The sequence below is a fragment of the Hemicordylus capensis genome, chromosome 14 (assembly GCF_027244095.1).
Source record: "Hemicordylus capensis ecotype Gifberg chromosome 14, rHemCap1.1.pri, whole genome shotgun sequence".
NCBI lineage: Eukaryota > Metazoa > Chordata > Lepidosauria > Squamata > Cordylidae > Hemicordylus > Hemicordylus capensis.
In genome coordinates, this window is record NC_069670.1 from 19868739 (window position 1) to 19877754 (window position 9016).

Sequence of the window (9016 nt, forward strand, 5' to 3'; positions counted from 1 at the left end):
GGTCGATGACCCGAGGCCATGTCCCACCTGAGGTAGGACATTTGTTTCCTTCCCTCGATGAAAAAATACCGGGAAATGAGTTTGGTGCCCCCACCGAGCGAACTCTGCTTTAGTGGCTCAAAAGGTGCGAGTTTCTGGTGACATCTCACTTCCCCTCACCCTTCCTCACAGCAAGGTTGGCTTTTTGTCTCACAAAAGATCTGCACCCTGCACTTATCTGTACTTATCCAATACCTCGGTGGCCGAGGCTGAAGAAGCTGAGGGCATGCAAAGAAGCTTTCTAGTCGAAACGGCACTTATCAGATTCACACTCCCTTGAGTAACCAGCTCATTTCTTATAGGGAGGTGTCAAAAACGGTAAGTAAAACCTTGCACTGAGTTCTGAACGCCTTGGCTGTTTAGAAATGAAATTTAGAAGAAATGAAAACTGTTTCATAGCAAGAGGAGATAACCCAGAATTGGCTTAACCCTTTCTGTACTGCTCGGGTAAAAGGCATACTGAGATGGCTGCAGTGAAGTAGAATTCTTAACTCTTCACATACGAGTAATTCTTAATTCTTTGGGGAATAAAATGATATAGAGGTGTTTCATAGAAGGAGATTCCAAAAGTAACCTCAAAACTGTAAACCAGGCCTGCTCAACATAGGAACACGGGGAGCTGCCATATACTGAATCAGACCATTGGTCTATCTAGCTCAGGGTTGTCTTCACAGACTGGCAGTGGCTTCTCCAAGGTTGCAGGCAGGAGTCTCTCTCTCAGCCCGATCTTGGAGATGCTGCCAGGGAGGGAACTTGGAACCTTCTGCTCTTCCCAGAGCGGCTTCATCCCCTGAGGGGAATATCTCACAGTGCTCACACATCAGGTCTCCCATTCACATGCAACCAGGGTAGACCCTGCTTAGTTAAGGGGTCAAGTCATGCTTGCTGCCACAAGACCAGCTCTCCTCTCAAACTTTGGCCCTCCTGCAGATGTTGGCCTACAACTCCCATAATCCCTGCCTATTGGCCACTGTGGCTGGGAGTTCTTGGAGTTGTAGTCCAGAAACAGCTGGGGGGGGGGGGCTAGGTTGAGCAGGCCTGCAACAAACTCCTGCCTGTGCAGCTAAAATACTGTACGATCATTTTCACGACCATAACAGGGACAAGGAGGGCAGGCGGGTGGGAAGGCAAGGTTGAACCTACCTTCCCCCTAGACAAGCAAGGAGCTGTTGTTTCAGTGTGCTGTCTCACGCCCACATGATAGATGCTGCTCCCGGCAGGGCAGATTGCTGGAGGCTGGGAAAATGAGTCCAGGCCTCCAGGAATCCCATCATGCACCACGCGGTGAGCATGGTGCATTGGCGGATTCACCCATGAGTCGGACGTTCTTGGTGCCCTACTCTGCGTGCAGTCCGAACACACACACAATCCCGAACATGGGTTTGAGGGCACGCTTACGCCCTCTAACCCCAGTTAAGAGCTGGTGTTAATAGTCGGGTTAGTGGGAGTGGAAGCGCCAGGATCAGGAGCAATCCTGACACCCCACACAAGCAGCACAACCCGTGTGTATAGCCTCTATATTTACCTGAATCCAAGACTAGGTTTTTTCTAAGTTATTTGCAGTTAGAAATTGGAGGGTCGTCTTAAATTCAGAATCCCTTTTTGGTAAAGGTAAAGTTGTGCCATCGTGTTGGTGTCGACTCCTGGGGCCCACAGAGCCCTGTGGTTTTCTTTGGTAAGATACAGGAGGGGTTGCCCATTGCCTCCTCCCACGCAGGATGAGATGATGCCTTTCAGCATCTTCCTATATCGCTGCTGCTCGATACAGGTGTTTCCCATATTCTGGAAAACATACCAGCAGGGATTCGAACCAGCCACCTCTTGCTCCTTAGGCAAGTTACTTCCCCACTGTGCCATTAGGTGGCTCCCTTTGGGGCAAATATAGGATATCACCTCAACCTCTATTTTTAAGGGGGCATCTAAAATTCAGAGTCGTCTTCTATTGGGGTGAATATGGGTGGCTACAGGAGGGGTTGACCATTGCCATCTCCCACACAGTCTGAGATGATGCCTTTCAGCATCTTCCTATATCACTGCTGCCCAATACAGATGTTTCCCATAGGCTGGGGAACATACCAGCAGGGATTCAAACCAACAACCAAGCCCTTTTGTCGGTCCCTGATTTTCGAGAGGTTCAGAGTTCTAGGACCCACAAAAGGGCCTTTTCAGTTGCTGCCCCACTTCTTTGGAGCTCTCTTCCCCTTCAGATTCATCTAGCCCCTTCCTTACTGATCTTCAAATCTCTATTGAAGACTTTCTTTTTCGCCAGGCTTTTGCCCTGTAGTTTACTTTATTTCTTTTCTGTTACCTATTTTAGTTTTTAATTTAAAATGCAATTTTTAATGTTGCCTTATTTACATGTTTTTGTACACCGCCCGGAGTCTTTGTAGTGGGTGGTATATTAAAGGTTTCTAATAAATAAAAATAAATAATAATCTGGTCTGTGACCGCAACAAAAATACTACTACTAGAAATAAATAAATAAACCACTTGCTCCCTAGGCAAGTTACTTCCGCACTGCGCCATTAGGTGACTCCTTTTTGGGTAAATATAGGGTATCTCCTCTACATAACCTCTATTTTTAAGGGGGTCGCCTTAAATTCAGAGTCGTCTTCTATTGGGGTAAATATGGGTGGCTTGCACAAAAGCTGCTGTTAGGATACATTTTCAAGCTAACAAATCTTAATTGCTGAATGTTGGTCTGACTCAGAAAGGGTTACCGAGGTGGAACAAGCAATATTAGGCCAAAGTTTTATTTTACATCTTTATTTCAAATATGCATGTCCGGTCTTTCAGCTTTTAAAAGCTTTACAAGGCAACTAAAAGTGTAAATCCATACTCGGCTTGTTCACATGATTAAAAGCTGGGTAGGAGATACATGCAGTCCCGTTTCCCACTAGGTAAGGGGGGCTCTGTCCTACCCACCAGCTGTACCCAGCTGCTGAATGTGGAAGGAGGAAATGCCCTCCTACCTAGCAGGAAGCTAGCTGGCCATCGCTGTCGGCATCTCCAACCTTCCTTTTCCCTCTCAACTGAGCCAAAAAAGGGACTGGGCACATCTCCCGGAACTGGGTAGGGCACTTCTCCTCACCAGTTTTTAATCATGTGAATGAGCCGACTGTCTCAAGCAAGACTGGGGAGAAATGCCGTTCATCATGTTTTCAAGCTTCAGCAATGATATAAGCTGAAACTAGCCCTAAGACCGATGAAGTTGAGCTTTTAGTAAAGAAAGTAGCAGCCACACTTATTGCGATGAAGCTGATACCATTTCAGTTATGGCCTTTCTGTTAGTGTTTTCTTCTAGTGCTTTGCAAGCAGAGATGCTAAACAGAGAAACGGTGGCATATTTCATTTCTGGAGTTTGTTTGATTGATTGATTGATTGATTGATTGATTAAAACATTTTTATACCACCCAAAACTTACATCTCTGGGCGGTTTACAACAGAATAAAAACTTTACAACAGAATAAAAAACATTTCTGGCTTACACAAGGTTACGTATATTTTCCACTGGAGGGTTTATGGTCGTAGATTCATCTTAGCATACTTTTATGTTTGTGTTTGTCTGTCTGTCTATCTATCTATGTAAAATATGTATCTCCTGCCCCTCCAATTCACTACTGCTCAGGGCGGCTCACAGCATCACTAAAACAGATCCATAAGAGACTTTCGTTTTGGGCGGTATACAAATGTGTTAAACAAATAATAAATAAATAATAAATAAAACAGATAAAGCAATTTAGACTTCAGTTGGAGAATGGAACTTTTGTAGACTTCCCTATACGAGTGATGGACTTTTCTCTATCAATTTCCGACCCCAAAGTCAGAATGAGTAACATACTATGAGTAAACGGCCCAGAGACGTGAGTTTGGGGCGGTATAAAAATATGATAGATAGATAGATAGATAGTCAAGTTTATCATTACGGTCCATGACCAGAAAACAACAAACAAGGAATAAAAACAATGCAATACAATAAAAATATACAACATCAAAATAATAAATTACATAAAACTGAGTTACAAGGATGGCAAGGTCATACACAGCGATAGATAGATAGATAGATAGATAGATAGATAGATAGATAGATAGATAGATAGATAGATAGATAGATAGAAATAAACAGACAGTGGGAGGCTGCAATCCAACTCAAATATATACTGTACTTTATATCCAAATATGGACTTTTAAATGAATAAAGCTGTTGTGTAAACTGTCATTGATTCACAGTGCCCCAAGAAGGGATCAATTCAAAAACACCCCGGTCATTTCACATCGCAGTGAATTTCAAGTACCAAATGTCGGCCTGAAGTTTTCCCTCCCGGTCTTTCACTAGGACCTGGGGATCAAAGCTGCACCAGACAAAGCCAAGTGACCTGGAGACCACCAAACAGCTTCAAAGGCTCAAGTAACCAAGATTCAACTTGCTGGAGATCTGCTTCATAGCCATGGTCGATGCTGCTTCAGTGACTAGCTCGGATTAATGCCACACTGATCTTTCTTAGTCGCATTCGGCATCACACAGAGCCACCCCCCACAGCGGTCCTCCTTTGCAAGAAACCGGCGTCTTATGTTAGGCCATTTCCTTGAAACTGCACATGAGGCTTTGAGCTGGTAATTCTGGGCGCCGTTTCCTTCAAGCATGTTATGGAGCCAGTATCTCATTTTGTCTTCCACAGGTAACCTTTGACCTCGAGTCTTAAAACTTTGCATCTTAGGGTAGCTGAATGCTTATGTGCTCGAACACCTTAGGATGAACGTTGCCACCATTTAGGCAAAACATCTTGTGCGTTCTTCAGTCTGCCAGATGCCTGGTCTTTGAGTTACTGCCATGCTGGCAAAAAAAAGTGCAGGGATCCCCAGACCGTAGGCCATTCACATGACCACCGGCAGAGTCAGAGAAGCATCCTGCCTGGCTTCAGGAGCTGTGTATGCTCTTGATTTTGGGTCGTGAGCTTGCAAAAACCTAGGTAGGAAGAGGGGGGCATGATTGTATGAGAGGCAGGAGTTGGGTGGGACAGCTTGGCTGGAGCCGAGTGGGACAGCTTTTCTGCCTACCTTGGTAAAATGCTGAGGATGGAATCTGAGAATCAGAATTCCATGCTAATAGCACGCTGGGCTTTTTGTGACACACGCTGCCCAAGGAGGAAGCTGGAAGGCGTAGCGGAGAACAGGTAAGCACTGGGTCTCCATTTTCTTAAAGTTCCCTTTCTAATTTCCCTCAAAGAGCTCGAACCGTGCTTCGAACCGTGGTTCAGGCACATCCCTAGATGACTGAGAGATGGAGTTAAGTAAGAACCAAGCGTCCCTCCTCCCATCTCCTGGCTCTACTCCATCTCATCCCCCACAGCTGAGCCAGGTCCTGTCTCCTCATGAGGTGACCCCTGCTTTCTAGAGACCTTTCTAAGCTTCTTCTGCGAGCCGCTAAGCGAGCACTTCATCATCGCTGCCGTAGCTTGGCCCGGGCTAGGCGGCAGCGATCCTGAAGGTCTGGCAGCGATGGTGGTCTCACCCACGGAACTAGATGTGGGGTCTTGGGGAGACAGTCCTCCAGGTCTTCAGGTGGGAGGTGGTCCTTTGATAAGAGGGTCTATCTTATGTTTCTTTTTAGATTGTAAGCCCTTTGGGGACAGGGAACCATTTTATTTATTGATTCTTTCTCTATGGAAACTGCTTTGGAAACTTTTGTTGAAAAGCGGCATATAAATTGTTGTTGTTGATTCTGGGTCAAGAGGTTGGCCAGTCGTCGCTTCCAGATCAGGCCGCTGGTGGGTTGCAGGCTCCGGATCCGTTGGCTGGCCAGCCACAGGTTCGCTCTGGAGGACCTGCCAGGACAAGGGGGATCTTTGACACCTCTCTAAATTTCCAAGGCCCTTTGTGGTTGTAGGCAAGGTAGGGAATGATTCCACCCACCACACTCCTTGTGTTTGTCTCCACAGTGCTACAAGCCCGGTTCTTTCTGTGTCCGGCCCAGCAGTTCCAGTTTGTGGATATCGGGGGCACGGCCAAGCTCTCGTGTGCTTCTATAGGCAAAATCGAAGACAAAGGGTTATCCTTCAGCTGGTACAAAAGACAGGAGGATGAAGTCCCTCTGCTCATCAAGAGGTGCATCGATAAGAATGCAACCAGCAGATTTCTTTGCACGGTAGAAGACCGAAAGTTGACGCTGAGGGTTTCCAGAGCTCAGGAGGAAGATTCCGGCCTATATTTCTGCGCCCAGAGAAGTTATACCGGCCTGGCTTTCAGCAATGCATCTTCTTCGCTGATCGTGGGAGGTAAAGAAGCGGGTGTGAGCGTTGTGACGAGGGGCATGCATTGGCGTTGCCGCGTTGCCATGTGGGATTCTGAAAGGGCAAAATCCCGAGAGCGTTCAAATAAGGGCCAGTTCTTACAATCAGCTCCTGCATATCAGGCTGTGTTCATGCAGATTTCAAGGCCCTAGAGCAGGGAGGGCTCCAAGAGGTGGCAAGGGGTAGTGGACGCTTCCCCCCTCCAAAAAATTTCCCAGTCCCCCTTTCGCTTGCCCAACCACCAGACTGGAACTTTACAGCAAAGTGTCAGACAACTCAATTATGGTATATTATGGTCCTATGGATTGAAATAAGTGTTTTGAAAGGCTTCCGTTGTTTAAACAAGGCTCATTCAGATAAGGGGTTAGATTCCTATTCGAAAAGACTGAGGCCATTCACACAATCAAAAATTGTGTTCTGCACGGGTTTGGGGGCTGTGTGTGTTCCCAATTTTCAGGTGTGGGGAAGCAAGGTAAGAGGAAAAGCTACCCAGGTTTCCCCTCCTACCTTGCTTCCACACCACTGAAAATTGGGAGCACACACGGCTCCCAAACCCAGGTAAAACACAGTTTTTGATTGTGTGAATGACCTCACTGCCTTGTTGGGTTAGGCCCAACCTTCTGGTCTGCTTTCAAGGCTAGTTTTTCCTTCCTGTCCAAGATCATGTGGCAAGAAAGGCAATTTTTAAAAAAAACCAATTTCTTTTCTTTTCTTTTTAAACAGATAGTTACACTCCGAGCACCTGGGTGATGCTTTTGATTCCACCTGCTCATCTGGCATCTCAGAGCGACCAACTTGCTTGTGTGGTGCACGGAGTGTCCAATTTGGTCCAGGTGTTCTGGAGCATCTCTGGAGATCTCCAACAAGAGGGACCGATTCTTTTGGTGAGAAACAGCAGTGGCTCCTTGACCTTTCTCAGTTTCCTTCCCCTCCCCCTGGACTCGCACATGAATGGGAAGCTCTGCACATGTGAAGTCAGGCTCAACTCCTCCGGCAGAAGCGTAAAGAAGAGTGCCACGCTCCATGTGGGTGAGTGGTTTTTCATGGGATCAGGAAAAAATGCCCTTTGTTCCTTTATAGGACTCAAAGCTGTCTATGCGTCAATCAGGGTTGTAAAATGAGTAAAGCCTACTTTGGCTGGAGTGCTTGTTTGCCCTACGGATGCTTCTCCTTCACATTAGGAATGATCAGACATTCGCAGGGCTGGCCCTAAAATTTTTGGCGCCCTAGGCAAAGTTTTGTTTTGGCAGGGGGCAGTCAAGAAGTGCAGAACTGCAGCTTTATCTCAAGCCTGCAGGGTGAGGCTGTCCTGCCGAGGCTGTCTGCTTACGGCTTAAGCAAAATATCTTCATAATCTTGTAACATCAAAGTACCAGAGAGCCTTCATCTTACCCCACCTTAATGCGCTGCTATCAGCTGTACTGGAGGGGAGATACTTCCGAATTCCCTACACGGTTCGGATCTCTCCCTGCAAGATGGGGGAAGTTGAAATTGTGGGCCACGTGATGTTATATTGAGCCGGGTCTCACGACCAGTGAGACCCGGTTTGGGAAGGGAAGTGGGGAAAGCAGGCTAAGCCTGCTCTCCCCGCAGACGATCAGGGCAGGAGCCCTGGGCGGCCAGATCGTCCACCCACACAATTGCCGGCTCCATGTCGGAGCCGGCAGAGGCTGGGGGGAGCAGGGGCCGTGCGGCCCCCGGAAGCTCCAGTATGCCCTGCGCAAGCGCAGTATGCCCTGCGCAGTATGCCCTTTTCACCTCCCCGCCGGGGGTCTATTTGTGAGTAACCATGATGCAGAGCCACACTGCAGCTACTCACGGTCTTTAAAACCATGTTTGCGGAGCACTCACTGCGCAAACCCGGTTTTAGGGGAGGGTACTTAGGTGGGTTAACCACCTGGGAGCCATCGGGCTCGCCTGCAAGCCCGGTGGCTCCAACGATCAGGCAAAATCGGGCTAGGCTCCCCTAGCCTAATTTTGTCTGATCGTGGGAATAGCCCCATTGCCAGTTTTATAGAGACATTTGTTTTCTTTTTATAACCCCAATTTTAAAGAAATTCCCATTTTTCACATGGGGCTTTTAAAGCCATTTAACCCGCAGAAGAGGAGAGCTGGTCTTGTGGTAGCAAGCATGACTTGTCCCCTTAGCTAAGCAGGGTCTGCCTTGGTTGCATATGAATGGGAGACTAGAAGTGTGAGCACTGGAAGATCTTCCCCTTAGGGGATGGAGCCACTCTGGGAAGAGCATCAAGGTTCCAAGTTCCCTCTGGCAGCATCTCCAAGATAGGGCTGAGAGAGATTCCTGCCTGCAACCGTGGAGAAGTCGCTACCAGTCTGTGAAGACAATACTGGGCTAGATAGACCAATGGTCTGACTCAGTATATGGCAGCTTCCTATGTCCCTATGTCCCATCTCCTCCAGAATGGAGAGGGTGTGTTCACATGTCGGCCAGATTTACCCTGAAGTCCCTGCAAGTTATCAGGGAACATTCACACACAATTCAGGTTTTTCACTGCACGTTAGAGTGTAACCCGATTTATATCCAGGGTAAAAAAATCCACTATTTGCATCAGGTTTGGCGGAAAACTTCGAGTTCGCAGTAAAGCCTCCCAGTAAACTTATGATAAAAGTCCCAAGCAGGTCAGATAAATTTTATACCTCTCTTCGTCTTTCAGACTCCAACCGGG